Below are 16864 nucleotides of genomic sequence, written 5' to 3'. Positions count from 1 at the left end.
CAGACCGCCTGAATTTGAATCTCAGCTCTGCCACTTACTAGTGGTGACTTGGGGCAAGTGGCTTAATTTCTTTCTGCCTCAGTTAGCACAACTGTAAAATGGGATGATCACTGTAATCCATGTCTTCTTTTGTGATAATTAAATGACTTAATTACGTAAGGTGCTTAGTACAGTGGGTAGCACAGGATTGGAGATCCATAAAGATCCATAGTTGTTGTTGCTTTATTATGGCCATATGCCAGGATCTCAGGCAGATGCTAGTCTGAGGACCCCAGATCCAGGCCACAGAGCCACATCAGACACACAGACATGAGGACAAGACTAGGCAACTCATCCCTGGATATTTCCACAAAGAAATGAGCTAGATTTGGGGGCTGGAAGTTCAGGATTGCAAGGAAAGTGGTTTCAGGTCACCAAAGTCAACAGGAGATGGGATGAGGGGAAACTGGAGGAAGGAAAGGCATTAAAGAAGAGGCATGAACAAGCCCTTTAAAGGACCTTGATTTAGACAGGTGGCAAGGAGTCGCTGGGCTTCCCTGGTGGTTCAAATGGTAAAGAATCTGCCCACAAGTGGGAGACTCAGGTTCAATCCCTGGGTAAGGAAGATCCCTTGGATAAGAAAATGGCTACCCACTCCAGTATTCTTGCCTGGAGAATCCCATGGACTCTTTGAGTCTGGCAGGCTACAATCCATGGGGTCTGGGTCACAAAGAGTCAGGCAAGACTGAGTGACTAACACTTTCACTGACACTTTCGAGGAGTCTCTGATGCATGGGGTGAGCAAGGACCGCTGCTCCGCAACGACCTGTCCTCCTTGGTACAGGCTGCAAAGTCTCAGGGTTTGATCAGGCTCCCCACGCCTCCAAAGACACATCATATCACAGCCACATCCGAGAGCTTGCAAGGACTTCACGCTTTCTCCCCCAGGCTGGTGGGGTGGGGGAGGGGACTCACAAATGGAGAAAGCCATCCGCAGGTCCCACGGGTTCTGCTCCCACCTCATTCCTGGACCTGAAGAACCAGGGGGAGCTTGGCTGTGAATCCGTCCATTTGTTTCTTAACAGGTTTAGTCATCTCCCTGTCTCTGTGTCTTCTGTATCTCTGCCTTTATCTACCTTACTGGAAAATGGGTACGTAGAATTCTTTTCCAAGGGGCAAGAAAGAGGGGCAGAATGATACCCTCTAAGTTAAGACAGAAACACAGAGCCAGTGGGGTCCCTAGTCCAGGCTCACCACTCCATCACCCCCTCCTCAGCCCCAAGGCAGCACAGACCAGCTTTATAGATTGATGGCCCTTCGCTGGAGGCAGGTGACAGCTTCCAAAGTCTCTCCAACTCAGGTGCTCTCCCTCTCCTGGGGCCTGGATGCCTGGGTCCTCAGGAGCAGGGACTGGCTGGATGGGTTGATTTGCATGGCTTACTTGGGAAGCAATTATCGGAGGAGCTGTCAGCTCAGCGCAGTGCTCTCCTCACTAATCGGATTTCACCACAGCCTGGGGCTGGCAGGAGTGGGGGTGGGGGTGGCTGAGTAATTTGGCTTGATGCAGTGGTGGGAGATGTTGGGGCCAGGAGGCTGGACAATCTGTCTGAGTGGTGTGAGAGTTGTCCAGAGCAATTCTGAGGCAACCACACAGATATCAGACAGACAGACAGCCAAGGCAACTCGTCCCATCGCAGCGCCTTGCAACAAGAGATGGAAGTTGCACTTCGGGCAAAGTGGGAAGTATATCTCCCACAGATTGAGCCAAATTGAGCAACTGAGAAGAGAGGTCAAGAAGAGTCTGGAAGAGGGACCAAGTGGCCAGTGAGAAGACGACCCAAGAACCCCAGCTTCCAATCTACCCCCGACCCAGGCCCTGTCCTGCCTTGCCCTCCCAGTATACCAGCCACAGGGCAGGGACTTGACCGAGTCTTCCAGCCCAGCTCCTCTCCCTACAGTGCTTCCAGATCACTTTCCTCCCTTTGCCTCTGGCTCTGACACTTGCTCTCTCTGGTCCCACAGCCTTCTATCTGCCCTCTCCTTCCTAACCACCCTGCCGCCCCGCTCCATCTCTCCCCAAGTTTTGCAGGGGACTGTTGAGCCCTCTCCCTGCCTCTGTCCTCCGTCCCATACCTTCCAGAGCGGTGATGAGGGTGATAGAAAGAAGCCACCTTTACTGAGTGCCCCTTCTAGACAAGACAGCACCCTAAGAACTTGATGTGGATTCTCCCATCTAATCCTCACACTACAACCACGAGGGACATGCTCTCACGTCCCCTTGTGCTGATGAGGACACTGCTGCTGACCCAGCTTCCTGAAGGAGGGACCACACCTGGTCTTGGCATCCCAAGCTACCAGGATAGCCCTGGTGTGTGGCTCACATACAGTCAACATCTGTTTACTGAAGTCATGATTGAATGAATGATTCACCCTCTCCTCTACTTCTGGCTGACCTCCAGCTCGCTCCTGTCCTGACCCCCCTCCCCTCCCCATCACAGCTGGAGCTCCCTCACACCTCTCCATACACTCTGTGCTCCCACGCATCAGACAGCCTGACCCCCTCACCTGCTCCTGCCTTCCCACAATGGCCCATCTTGCCCCGCCTTGCCTGGAACATTCTTCCCTCTTCCTTCCCCATTTCTCCCACTGAAAACATTCTACCTGCTCCCCAAGGCTCACATCAAACACCACCTCCCTCTGCAAGCATTCCCTGATCCTCCCTTAGCCTGTACCTCTCTGGTGACCCTTGTCACCAACTGTTCAGTTTCACTTATTGCTAAAAATGTCTCATGAACCCTGCTACAGATCGACACTTAAGTTTTCTCTCCTGAGCACAGGCCCACTGCCTTGTACCTAGTACCATGCTAAGTCACTCAGTCGTGTCCGACTCTTCGTGATCCCATGGACTGTAGCCCGCCAGGCTCCTCTGTCCATAGGGATTCTCCAGGCAAGAATACTGGAGTGGGTTGCCAGTTCCTTTTCCGCCTTGTACCTAGTAGGTGCTCAATAAATATCTGTTGAAAATATGAATGTCTGTTCTCTGTTTTTATCTCATTTGGAGATGCTTTTATGGTGGTTTGAAAGGATCACTAAATCTTCAAGGAATCGCAGAGTTGAGGGTTTGGCACTTACCAGCAGTGTGACCTTAGGAAGATCACCACCTCTCTGGACCTTGGGCTGGGCATTTCATTCTTCACCTAGAAGGCAGGACATGTGAGGCATCCTCGTCTTATTTGCATATCTGTCTATGAGCTGTGGGGATCTGTCTGTCTCTCTCCATCTTTCTGCCTCACCACTGAGCCTCTGCCTCTCAGGCCCCCATCAGTTCAGGCCCATAGCCCAGGAGTCCTACCACATCTCCCTCCCTGTCTCTCAGGCATGTTGATTTTCCTGATGCTACCATTCCCTAGAGGGAGGGGAGATGGTCTCACCCTCTCCCAGGGAACCCAGTGGACCAGGCTCACCTTGGCTCCCTCTCCCCCTTAACAAGTGAGACCTTGTGTTTTCCCTCTGAACGTATTAATAATAAAGAAACAAGGCACTGGGCATGGAACTGGATGCAAATTGGCCCCAATTCTCAGCCCAAGGAAGAGAATGTCTGAGCTATGGACTCAGAGAAATCCTGTGCTCGTTTGCATGTCATTTGCATTATATTTACATGTGATCAATTTCATGTTCAAATGCACAATCCTCCCGCCCCAGTTTTTCTCCCCCAGGGTCCCCTCAGGCACTGCCCGCATCATCCCCCGCAGCCCCTGTCCTTCTTCCCCTGACCCCTGCCACAACCCACCTCATCCTTTTCCTCCTTCCTGCCAGGGTCCCCAGCCCGGTCCCTTCCTTACCCGCTAGGACCCACTTGTCCCACATCCAAAATAGACTCCTGGGGTCTTACCCCTCAGTTCAGGAGGGACATCCCTGCCTGCCCCCTCCCGCCCTGAGCCGGGCGGGCACAGCAGACAGCAAGCGCGGCTCTCAGCAAATCCCAGCCCCATTCAGCCTGGTGATTAATGGCGCTGCCCTCCCCATGAACCTGCCTTTAATACTGAGGAAGTTATGAAACCGCTATACATCAGCAGCTCCGGCCCCACTGCCCCCGCCCGCCGCCTCCTCTCCTCCACCCCCCACCCTCCAGCTCCCTCTTCAAAATCTCATTTGGGTTCCTGCCGCCTGGGCCCACCCCTCCTCTGGCCTTTGCTGGGAGGAGGGGGTGTCTGCCCCTGCCGCCATCCTGGTGAGGACCTACATCTCATTTTCCCTTCCTCTCTCCCCCCTGCTCCGCCCTCTCTCCCTCCCCACCCCCCACGGCTGGATCTCCGGACCCATTTAGAATTGCTGACATTTTATCTACATTACATACATCACTCCGTCCCCAGCAGCCATCTCTCATGGATTGGGGTGGGGGGGCGGGGTGGTCCTGAGCTTGGGTAGATGGTGGGGAAACAGGGAGAGTTGGGGAGATAGATGGCACTTCCTCTCCACCCCTTTCCCCTTGGACCCTCTCCCCAGCCACCTGGAAGGTTGTGCAGGTTGGTAACCTAGCCTCCTCATGTGAGTCCCTGCTATGTCACAACATCGAAAGACCTTTCCTTAGACTGCACAGACTAGGGAAGTCCACGTTGCCCAACACCCCTCCTTCCTCCACAGGGGCTCCTCCACAGGAGATTATGAAGGTGGTTGCTTAACCTCTTTTAGCTGACCTATACTAGTATTTCCCATACCTATCGGGAAGTCCCTCTGAATATCTAACCAGTGTTCCTCATGCTGCAGTCATTATTTTCTTCTTGCTTTGTCCTTAGAAGGCTGAAAAACAATATTTCCTCTCAAGTGAAGTAAACCTTTTGTTCCAATGCCCGAACAAACATAAATACAGTCACCAGCCCACATCCCTGGGTCCTATAGAGGCAATAAGAGGCAGAGCGTGGGACCCATGGGACCCACCCTAGACAAGAGGAAACTGAGACCCAAATTCAGGAAGAGGAAAGGCGAGAACCTGTCTGAGACCAAGAGACAAGGACTCAGGGATCCCACAGTCCCAGGGAGCAGTCTTCTCTCCACAGAGGGATGGACAAGGCAGAGGGCAGCAGCAGATAGCGAGGTCTAGACCAACCGACAGACAGCGGAGGGGAAAAAAGGAGGAGCCGGGAGAGACAGGCAAACAAAGAAACAAACAAACAAAGAGCTAGACAGACAAAGGGACCATCAGCCTGGGACAAGCAGACAGGCCAGAGGAAGCCAACAGAGGCGCTGGGTGCGGCGTGGCCCAGGCTGGACACATGGGAAGGGCTCTCTTCGTCTGTCTCTATCTATCAGGGTCTCGGGCTTGTCGCCCACGGGGTCCACAGCTATCCACTTTCCCAGGAGTGTGGGTTCTCCTCGGGCCTTTCCACGCCTTGTCCCTTACCCTTCAGCCTCCCTAGCCATGCCCCATCCCTGTCACTCCTTCTCTCCCAGGTCATCTTTCTGACCTGCCCTTCACTCTCCATCTCAGGGAGACTCAGACACTTCCTGTGGGCTTTGGGAGGTTCCCATAGGAACCCAGCCAGTCCTCCAGGGATGGACAGGAAAAGCAGGGCTCCAGCTCGGGGGACAGCTCCCAGGCCTGCAGAAGGGAAAGTGCAGCATGGCATGTGTCCTCACGTCTGGCCATGCTTAGCCAACAGGGCCGGAAAGGACCCTCTCCCCTCCCCCCTCCAGTGCCTCAACCTCAGACAAAACAGACCTTAGGCAGTGGGTCTGGGGGGAGTGGCCGATTTGCATATCGTTTGCATCTCATTTGCATGTCCAGATTCCCACTTATCTCACACACCCTGTCTCTCCAATTGCAGGCTCTCTCCAGCTCAATCTGTCCCTAGGAGGGCTAGGGGCGGAGAGAGGGTGGGGCTCACACACTGGTGCCTGCCAGTCTTCCCTCCCACACCTCCTGCCAGCACAAGTCACATTTCTGCCCAGCCAATGGGCAATTCTCCTCCTACTTTAGAGCTACCCTCTCAACCCCATTTGCCAGCCACACATTGTCTTCCAGACATGACTTTCACTGTCCTGCCTCTGACCTTTGTCCCCACATGTGCCCCAGCCTTCCCCACCCCTCTGTGTTTAACTCCACATTAGCATCCTTCAAGGCCAATCACTAAGCCCTCCTCTTCCATGAAGACCTCCCTGATCACACAGCCCAGAAGGATCATAAAATTGCATTTCTCAGTACTGGAAGGCACTTCAAGAAACCCTATGGTTTGTCTTACTGGTTTTCAGGTAGACAATGCATCACTATCCCCATTTTATAGAAGAGGCAACTGAGACACAGAATCAGTTAAGTTTCCCAGTATAGGCAGTATAGGCAGCAAGCAGGGAGGGAGTGTGAGCCCAGGACACTCTCTCAGTGTTCCTTGTCATACCCTCTCCTTGTCATTCATTTACCTGGGAGCAATGCCGTGTTCTGGGAACCTTCTTTTCTGGCCAGTGAGCAAACCATTGGATCTTATTGCTTAACTTCTCCTAGATTGGGATTTTGGTCTCCCAAAATCTTCCGGGGTTCCACCACAGAGAACTACTGTAGTTCCCTGAATCCTCCATGCCCTTTCCTAGCAATATGTCTTTGCCCATGTTGAGTCCCTCTGAAAGGTCTGGCTTTATTCCCACCCCTTTATGAAGTAGGAAAATTCCAGCTCCTCCCTCAAAACCCAGCTCAACTAATCACCTCCTCAGTGAAGCCTTCCCTGATTGTCCTCCATGGCTCCCTAGCACCATATTGAAGCCTCGGAGGCAGTACTTGCCATACTCATGCTGACATCCCAGCCTCCCTCCTTAACTGCGAGTCCTTCCAGGGCAGGGGTCACCACATCCTGTTCAGCTCTTTCCCCAGAGCACACAGTGTTTTATTGGACCAGATTTCACCACTGCCTTCCTTCCCCAGCCCAGGCCCGTGAACAGAAGCATCAACCTCTTGGGGAGGTCAACAAAAAAGACCAAGAAGTTGGAACCACATGCACGAGGAGAAGTCCCGGGAGACGGTCCAGGAGTACAGGATGTGTGTTTCTTAGTTTTCTAAACAATCCCTTTCACCTAGCTTAATGCCTCAAGGAGAGAGGAAGGTGGAGGAAGAGAGAAATAGAGCTGAGGAGAGAACGGGGAACAGGAAGAAAAGAGGTGGGGTGAGGGGGCAAAGGGGAGAGGAGCAGGGAGGAGAAGCGGGGAGACCAAGCCTTTGATCCTCAAGCATGTCCAACACAGACCCCGCCTGTGGCCCTGGCATCATGTGTGGTCCCTTTTTCCCAGCCAGGAACATCTCTCCTGCCCAAGAACCGGTGAGGCTGGTGCGAGGGGCCTTGTCTCATAAAGCTCATCCTACAGATGGGGGTACTGAAGCAGAGAGGTACCCCATTTGCCTTCATGCTGTGGGGTCGAACCCCAAAACTCTGCTCTCTCCACAACCCCAGGGCCCTCTCGGTGTTGAAGACACACCAGAAAGAGGGGCAGATGACATTTCACGCCCCACTTGGAAAGTCGAGGTGCAGAGGACAGGGGGTAGCAGTCACCTCCACATTCCATGGAGGAGCTTGAAGTGCAGGGCCATCTCCCACTGCAGGAAGCACCCCCCCTCCCCGTTCCCCATCCCCTTGCGTCAGTGAAGTCTGCCTAGCATGTTTAATCTGCTGTCATTTTTTCTTTCCCCTGTCAATGATCATGGCAGTGGAGAGACCAGCTCAGGTGCTTTCCTCTGAATGACCCCTCACAGGGCTCTTCCCCACCCCCAAAGTCCAAGGATCCAGCAACTTTTGTGGGTCTCTGCCCAGGGGCAGGCACTGGTACCCAGCCCTCCTCTCTAAGCCTCACTGGGGAAGTAGAGGTGGGAGCGTGGGATCACAGAGGACGTCCCCCTTTCCCACAGAACCAGAGCCTCCTCCCAGATGAACAGGCAACTTCCCTGTGTCTAGCCTCCCTCAGATATCCAACCCAGTGGCTTGTGCCTTTCTTAGTCAGGAAGTCCCTCCTGATGTCTAGCTTACATCTTTGCTGCTGCTGCCTGTCTGGTGCTCAGCTGTGATAGAGCAGAGTCTGCGCTCTAATGATCAGGGGATGGGGAGGAGAGGAAGTTCTTCACTTTAAGCCTGCGAAGGGAGGAGTGGTAATACAAAAAAAAAAAAGGAAAAAGGAAAATGGGGTTCACTCTCTCAGCCCCATCTCTACGCCTCAAAACAAGAGGAATGGCGGGTAGACGGCTGAAGACTTCCTGACAGAATTGGATGATGAAGGGCAAAGGCAGTGTGCTCCTCCAGTGGCCTCCCAGCCTGGCAGAGACCCCTTAGCGGCAGCTGCAGGGGAAAGGTCGGCACTTCCAGAAAAGCTCAGTGCGCTGACGCTGCTGGGAATCCCTGCGGCTCCGCCGGAAAGGAGAAAAATCTGATCCCAGAGCCCCCTTGTGGTCACACGCAGGCAGGACAGGCAGCTCTGCCTGCCGCTGCACACCCACCACCACCCAACACGCACACCCCGCCGGGGATGGCGGGGTGGGAGACCTTGAAGCCCTGACTCTGGGAGGCAGCTCCCAGTGCCCCATCTCTGGAGACAGACCCACTCTGCAGCCCTGAGCTCATCACACCCCCCAGTTAACCCCAGGGACAAGGTGTGGACAGAGACCAAAGTGTCTCCACAACCCTGTGTCAAGGGCTGACGCAAAACCTCATAAGTCCAGTCAGGCACGCACACATGAACAGCCACACACACTCCTGGCTCCACAGATGTAACAGCACACACAGGGGTCTCCCAAGAGGTGGCTCCCGCAGATTCTCTGTTGCCCCTGTCCTGAGAAAGAGAGGGCGATTGGAGTGGGTGGTGAGGGCATAGGTCCAGAGCAAAGACGATGCCCAAGGCCAGGTTGGGAGGGTGCCCTGGCCCAACCCTCATCATCAATGGGACCCTGAGGAGCCCAAGACCACTACCACCCCCACACCAGTGTCAATGAAGAGGTCAGAGGATGGGGACAGACTCAGCCTAACAGGGGCTTGGGGGGTGTGAAGACGGGGAAGTGGGGAGAGGGAGAGAGAGCGTCATAAGCCCAGATGGAGACCAGACTAACCCCTTGGATCCACAGCCTTCTTTCAGGTCTGTTCTCTTTAGCTAGTTGGAAGTCCTTCCAAGCATCTAACTTCGATCCTTTCTGCTGGGATCAGAGAAGATTTCTCCCTGGCTTTTTGCCTCTGTTATGAACCAAACACTTCTGAAACCTCAGGAGGAAGCAGGGGTGGGGAAGGGGGTTGGTAATGAATGAGAGGGAGAGCGCCTCAGGCAAGGGGGAGGTAGGTGGGACAGGTGGCCATCAGGAAGGTGGGGTTTATGACTCTCCTCCCATCCATGAGGAAGGAATGGAGATTATGAACTCCCTTTGAAGGAGGCACTTGGGGCAGAAGACAGGGAGGACTTTGCTGAAAAAGACTGATGAGTCTCAAAATATTTTAGATTATTACAAACTGCAGATGATAGGGAGAGAGAGGGAAGGCAGAGCAAGAGAAAAGGTCAGGAAATGGAAAAGGGAAACATCTTATCCATGAAAAAGAAGAAAAATGAACAGAGAGTGGAGACAAGGGCGGCAGACCTGCTGCGGTGAGGACCTGCAATAGGACTGTTGATCTTAACTGCCCTGGGCACCAAGATGGGAGTGACAGTACCTGCCTGGACTCTCAGTGAACGCAGCCCAGTGCCTGGCAAGGTGGCTTCCTCCCAGGTGCCAGCTGGTCACTGAATCAGAGCAAAGGGCAGGAGGGGCCCTGGGAGACCCCGCAGCCTTCCAGCTCCACTCTCATCACCTGTTGTTGTTGCTGTTTACTCACTAAGTCATGTCCAACTCTTTGACCCCATGGACTGTAGCCCACCAAGCTCCTCTGTCCATGGGATTGATTTCCCAGGCAAGAATACTAGAATGGGTTGCCACTTCCTACTCCAGAGAGATTTTCCTGACCCAGGTATCAAACCCACGTCTCTTGCATCTCCTGCATAGGCAGGTGGATTCTTTACCCCTGAGCCACCAGGGAAGCCCCCCATCACCTGTCCACCCATCAAACCATTATGGCCTTAGGGGAACAAGGTAGGTGCTGACCCCATAGCCCATGGATCAGAGGGACCCAGGAATGTGAATTCTGACCATCCCGCAGGTCATTCTGAGTCAACATCTGAGAACTGCTGATTTACCTCACACTGTCATTTTTCAGGGGAGGGAAATGGGGCTCCGAGAGGCCAAGCAACCTGCCCAGGTTGCCATCTGCACACCTACACGGTCCCCACACATCAGTCATGGAGAGCTTCTTGTTTCTTTCTGGCTCCAGACTCCAGGAAAGGTCTTCCTGGCCTTGCCTCTCCGTGCTGACTCACGGGGGCCTCTGTCCCCTCTCTGACCTGTGTCCAGGGGCTCCGGCTTCACTAGGACCTGAGTTGGGTCCGAGTTTCTGATGTCCATCCCAGCACCTAACATACAAGAAGCGTTCAACAGACATTTTGTAGAATGAACAACACCATTAGTCAGTCCTTCCTAACCTCCACCCTGGGGGCAGGAACTTCCTCGGAGTCCCTGGGAAGAGGCCAGGAAGTAATCCGCTGGCTTCTGTTCCCTCCAGTCTGGGTCTTAGAGGGAGCGGGGACCAGCTCCCTTGCCCCCAGTCTTCCAGAGCCAGCCCCACCCGGAGCCAGTGCCAACCAGGGCCAGGAGAGCGGCAGGACCCAGCTCTGCTTCCGGGGCTTGCTCCGTGAGCAACTGGTCTATTTGTCCTCCAGGTAAACACGTGAGGTCAGGAGCCTCCTCGGGAGACCAGGCAAGGCTGGTGGCATAAAAAGACAAAGGGTTATGGGTGCTCCACCCCTACTCCCCAGCCAAAGGCCGAGAGAGAGACCAACCTGAATGCCAGTGGTGCAACTTGAAGGCAAGTCCCACGTGGTCCGCCTCAGGGGGTCTGTCCACGCTGAAGGTCTCCTGCTGCAGAAGGCCAGGTGGACACAGACTGTGGAAAGATCCAACTGAGCAGAAGTGGACACTAGGGTGGTCCAAGCAAGCAAGTTAGCACCATCCACTGTTACTCTGCAACTGTGCACTGGCAGGCTGGTGATGGCAATGGCACCTCACTCCAGTACTCTTGCCTGGAAAATCCCATGGACAGAGGAGCCTGGTAGGCTGCAGTCCATGGGGTCGCTAGGAGTCGGACACGACTGAACAACTTCACTTTCACTTTTCACTTTCATGCATTGGAGAAGGAAATGGCAACCCACTCCAGTGTTCTTGCCTAGAGAATCCCAGGGACGGGGGACCCTGTTGGGCTGCCGTCTATGGGGTCGAACAGAGTCAGACATGACTGAAGTGACTTAGCATAGCATAGCATAGCATAGGCTAGTGATAGACTGGAGACAGTCAACTAGAGCTGGGGTGAGCTTAGGAACCCCCAGGGCTGAGTGACAGCAAAGACAGCAAGGGACAGAAAGGGGGCGAGAAGAGAGAAGGAGAGAGAGCAAAACATACACAATGGCACCCATGCAAGGAGGGCAACTTGCCTCCATCTGCCTCAGTTTCCCCTTTGACACACCATACGGACTCATCACTCATCACACAGCCACTGCCCAGCAGCTGGGCCTCCCTGCAGATTCCCAGAGCACCGAGGACACCCTCCAGGAGGAGTGCGGGGTACCTGACAAAGGCAGGCATGTGGGTTCTTGTTACGGATCTGCCATGAATGTGCTTTGTAATTGTCAGAAAGAACCTACCCTCACTAGGGCCCTGTTAAAGCAGAGGGGGCACACCGGGAGGACTTGAAGATCACCTCCACCTCCACCCCGAGAGATGGTGATGCCAGGTGCATAGAGATGGCATAAGGCAGTGGGCGGGGGGAGGAAAAGAGCCTGCACTAAGAGTCCAGATGCATACGTGCCTCTTCTTCTTCTCAGATGGGGACACTGAAGCCCAGAGCGAGCCCATTGTGCCAGGACTTCAAGGACCCACAGACCCTTAGTGATTGACATGTGATCGTGCATCAGCAGCCTCAACACTGCGGTAAGGAGCTTACAGAAATGCTACATCTCAGGCCCAGCCCCAGACCGACTGGACCAGAATCTGCATTATTTTGGCCATGCCAAGTGGCCTGTGGGATTTTGGATCCCCAACCAAGGATTGAACCGGGGCCCTCGGCAGTGAAAGCATGGAGTCCTACCCACTGGACCGCCAGGGAATTCCCAAGAATCTGCATTTTAACAAGATCCCCAAGTGATGTAAGGTTTGAGAGTAGCAGATGGCCAAGCACGTGGGTTTCACATGGATCTACTCAGGCCCAGCTCCTCTGTTTACTGTTCCCTCCCCTGCAAAGTGATGACAAAACTTCCTTCACAGGGTCATCAGGAGGACTGGGGTCCACATGGAATGAGAAGCGTTTGGCACAGTGCTCGGCCTGTGGTGAGCCCTCAGGAAGCAGTCAGGTCACTGGAACTAGGGCTCGCACCATTTTGTGATCCATTATCCTTGGTGCTTGGAGCTTTCTCGGGACAGCCTGGTTACCTGCTGGCTGTGTGATCTCAGGCAAGGCACTCAACCTTTCTGTGCCTCCATTGCCTCACATGTAGATTAAGAGTAGCCAGAGTACCTCCCTTGTAGTTATTGAAGGATTAAGTAATTGAATGATCTGATGCATGTGGCAACTCGATAATTTTTTTTCATTTTTTTATTCGACAATCTTTTTTTGGCCACTGTGCAGCATGCAGGATCTTAGCTCCCCAACCAGTAATCAAACCTGTGCCCCCTGCACTGGGAGCAAGGAGTCCTAACCACTGGGCCACTTGGAAAGTCCCTCAGCAAATATTTCTACTGCTATTATTGTGAGAGCTCTGACATCCAGAAACCTAGCTTTCTTCACCCGCTGGGTCATGAGGAAGAGGCTGGGGCAGAACCTCTTGGAAGGGGAGTCAGGAAGGGGAGGACAGGACCACTGCCAGCAGCTGCTGTGCCCAGGGACAGAGCAGGCACTCGTTCCAAAGCCCCATTTCTGAATGAGACCATATGTGCACCTAGATCATGCTGACACACAAACACCCACTAATAATAGCACCAGGGTAAGAGTCTCAAGCGGAGAAGGCAATGGCACCCCACTCCAGTACTCTTGCCTGGAAAAATCCCATGGATGGAGGAGTCTGGTAGGCTGCAGTCCATGGGGTTGCTATGAGTCGGACACGACTGAGCTACTTCACTTTCACGTTTCACTTTCGTGCATTGGAGAAGGAAATGGCAACCCCCTCCAGTGTTCTTGCCTGGAGAATCCCAGGGATGGGGGAGCCTGGTGGGCTGCCGTCTATGGGGTCACACAGAGTCGGACAGGACTGAAGCAACTTGGCAGCAGCAGCAGCAAGAGTCTCAAGGGGCTTCCCTGGTGGCTCACGGATAGAGTCCACTTACAAAGCAGGAGTCGCAGGATCAGGAAGATCCACCAGAGGAGGGCATGGCAACCCACTCCAGTATTCTTGCCTGGGAGGGCTACTGTCCACAGGGTCATAAAGAGTCAGACACGACTGAAGCGACTTAGCATGCAAGAGTCTGAAAGCTTTGCCACAAACTTGCTGTGCGAGCCTTAATAAGTAGCTTGCCTTCTCTGTGCCCTCAGCCTCCTCATCTAGAGAAAAGGATCAGACCATTAAACAATCTCTTGTAACATTCTGATTCCGTGGTTCTGGTACATTGAAAAACACACCTGCCCCCCCGTACACGTCGCAAAATGGGTAACCACAGGGCAGCCAGCACGCTCCTCTCCCCACCTCACCCTCACCCTCACACACATACACACACACACACACACACACACAGGACCAGAGGCCAGATGGAGGCACTCTGGAATCAGCCTAGCCTTGCCACAGACGCTGGGCTCTTCTCAAGGCCCCTCCCGCCCCTTCCCTCCACAGGGCCAGGTGAGCTGGGGCATACCCCTTCCCAGGCAGCACAGTAAAGTGTCTGCTGCCCCCTCCTGGCCAAAGAGGGGATGGCTGCCTGGCCTGCGGAGCCGGACTGAGGGCCTGCAGGGGTGGGAGGTGGAGGTCCAGCAGGCACCCTGTCCTTAAAGTCAACTGCCCTTCAGTTGCTTCCCTTCCAGGATCCAGATGAAAGCTTGAGAAAAAAATGAGGACAAGAAAACCCATTGGCTAAATCGCACCCCTGGGTGAGGAACAGAGACAGGAAACAGAAATAAATACCAGACACACTAATATTTATTATATTAGCAGACAGATAGATGACACTTCATATGAGCCTGGCAGGGTCATAAGTGCTTTACACATATTACCCCATCTAGCATGATCCCCCACTTCACAGTTGGGGAACAAGGCAAAGTCACCTCATTACACAGCCAACGGGCTCACATAGAGGCTGACCCACCCCTCAGAGGAAGGAGCTGAGAAGGACCAAGTAGAGGGAGAGACTCAGACTCGTGGAGGCAGCTACAGAAACGTGGGCGAGGAGAGGGTGGGGAGGGGGGAAGGAAAGAGCAGCAGGATGGCCCGGAGAGGGAGGGGTGGAGGGCGGGCTCCCCTTTGACCCCAGGGCCCCAAAGATGCTATCATGCCAGACCCGCCGGAAAATCCTTCCTGGATCCCTCCACATTCCAGCCTCTGCCGGGCTGGTTTTACAGCCTCTCGGCTGCTGGACACTGTTTATGGCAGCCCCATTCTCCAGCCCTTGTCTCCAGGCCCCAAAGGCATCTGGCCAGGCTGAGGGAGGCTCGTGAGGGCGGGGGTCCCCCGCCCAGCCTCCCAACCCCTCCTTTGAACCCTGCTGGGCGCCGGAAGGAGGGGGCTGGGTGGGCGCCACAAGGGCCCCTTCCAGGCTCCTTCCAGGCTCCTTACTGCATGTCTGTGGGGAGGAAGCAGTCTCCTGGGCCTGGGCCACCCCACTAGGACCAAGTCCCAGCTCTGCCAATTCCTTGGACACATGATTTCCCATGATTTAACCTTCCCCAGCCTCAGTTCACCATTATGTAAAGTGAAAATAATATTACCTCACGGTTATTTTCAGAACTTGACATATTATAAATAAAGCATCTGCTCCAAATGGTAGCCGATATTATTAGCTATTACAGAATTTGTAAATGAGGCAAGAACTAGAGAGTCCCACCCCGTTCAGTGGTCCTAGAAAATTCCACTAATTCTACTCTCAAGCCAGTCCCTGCGCTACTAGCTCCCAGGGCTCAGCAGGTTGGGCCCCATCCCAGGCTGTTCAGCCTCCACACCGTCTGCCTGGGCTTGGGTGTGTTGCCCTCTGCTGGCAGTGGGGAGAACTGCAGTCTCCTCCCCTACCTGGGGCCTAGAAAGCAGAGGCTTTGGGAGCAAAGAGCCACCAGGAAGGAAGGTGGAGAGGCTGTTCCCGGTGCAGGAAGTACAGGGACAACCTCTATGGAACCCAGAAAACCACCAAGGGCAATAGGACCCAGAGAGGGCTCGGAGCAGGAGTCAAGGACTAGAACCTCTGTATTCTAGGGAAAAGTTTGGGCGGATGAAACTGAATGGAAGAGGAGGGATGAAGGAAGGCTTTCTAGAAGGGCTTCCCAGTGCTGCAGGGAGAGTTGATGGGAAGGGAGCAAGGGAAAGTGTAAGACAGGTCCTTTCCAGAGACGTGCCCACCTGACAAAGACAGGGAGGGCTAGGGGACCACATACCTCCAGAGACACACAGAAAGGGGATGCTAGGGATGGGAGAAAGATGCCCTCTCGCACACTCCAAGGATGGGAAGAGGTTAATCTGTCTGCAGGCAAGTCTGGAGTGTCTTCCAGATAACTCTCAGAACCTGGCTGAAGATGAACAACTCCCAGGGAGATCAGGAGGGGAGACCCAGGAGCCCGGCCTTCTCCGCTCTCCCTTCCTCCTGTCCACTCCCCCAGTCCCTTACAGAAGTCAGGCCAGAGGAAGAACTTGCAATCACAGCTAAGGTAGCATAGCATTACCCTTCCTGGCCCCCAGGCACTGAACATTTATGGATCCCCCCTCCTCTAGCTCATTGGCCCATGCCCACCACTGGGCAATTTCCTAAGAAGGGAACTCAACCTCCAGGGACTCTGGACGCTAGACCTTTCCTCAAAGTCATCAGCAAGGAGTCCTCGAGCAATGTCAAGGGCTGCGGGGCCACAGTACCCTTTTTCTGAGTCTCCAGACACTCCAGGAGGTCTGCTCTCCCCTCTTTCAATTCCTTTCCCACCAACTACCCCCTCCCTATCCCACCACCAACCCAACTGTCAAGAATTCCAAACAAGAGGCTGGGTTCCAGGCCCCGTGTTTGTGTTTATCTCATGACAGGCTCTGTCTTGTCAGAAGCTGCCCCTGTGCCTGACCCCCTGCCCACCCCCAGAGCCCTGCTGGGAGGATATACTGAGCAGGGATGCCCACGGGCCGGGGCCTCGGGAGTGTGGGTTCCATATCCTCAGAGCAGCCTGGGCCCCAGACAGGTGGAGCTGAGCCTGTGAGGGCCCCCTCCCCACCCGTTTCAGAGTAGAGTCTTGAGGAAGGGCCTGCAAAGAGGATGTCAAGAGCAGGAATAAACACAGGGCATGGGGGAGAAACTGGAGCCACAGAGCTGAAACTGACCCTAAGCAGGTCATAAACAAAGCAGGACTACAGTAAATAAAGAGTGAAATCCACCATAAACAGAAAGTGAAATAGACTATGCCAGAGGGACCTGGGGCAGTTAAAAACAGGAGCACTGACCCCTTCCCAAGTAAGCCATGAAGGGAAGGGGCCCTGGGAACACCTGGCCCCGGGAGAAGGAGGCCTGGGAAAGGGACAGCACGAGGGACGAGAGCTGACTGCTAACTGATGGGGCACCACCACGGATGTGAGTTGATGGAGCAAGAAAGACGGAAGTGAAACTTACAGAATGGCTTGCTGGTGT

General features: G+C 54.2%; 1 long non-coding RNA gene across 1 annotated transcript; it reads right to left on the bottom strand.

Annotated features, from left to right (window-relative positions):
* Nucleotides 1-3000: 3000 nt before the first annotated feature.
* On the bottom strand, nucleotides 3001-3991 carry LOC147371463 (uncharacterized). The gene is made up of 2 exons (XR_015163499.1): nucleotides 3872-3991; nucleotides 3001-3176 (listed from the first exon to the last, which is right to left on the bottom strand). It is a non-coding gene; the product is annotated as an uncharacterized LOC147371463 (long non-coding RNA).
* Between the last annotated feature and the right edge of the window lie 12873 nt (nucleotides 3992-16864).

Source organism: Bos grunniens, chromosome 5 (genome assembly GCF_055505025.1).
Source record: "Bos grunniens cultivar Pamir isolate PY7600 chromosome 5, Bosgru_T2T1.0, whole genome shotgun sequence".
NCBI lineage: Eukaryota > Metazoa > Chordata > Mammalia > Artiodactyla > Bovidae > Bos > Bos grunniens.
This window is presented reverse-complemented; position numbering and strand designations above follow the sequence as displayed.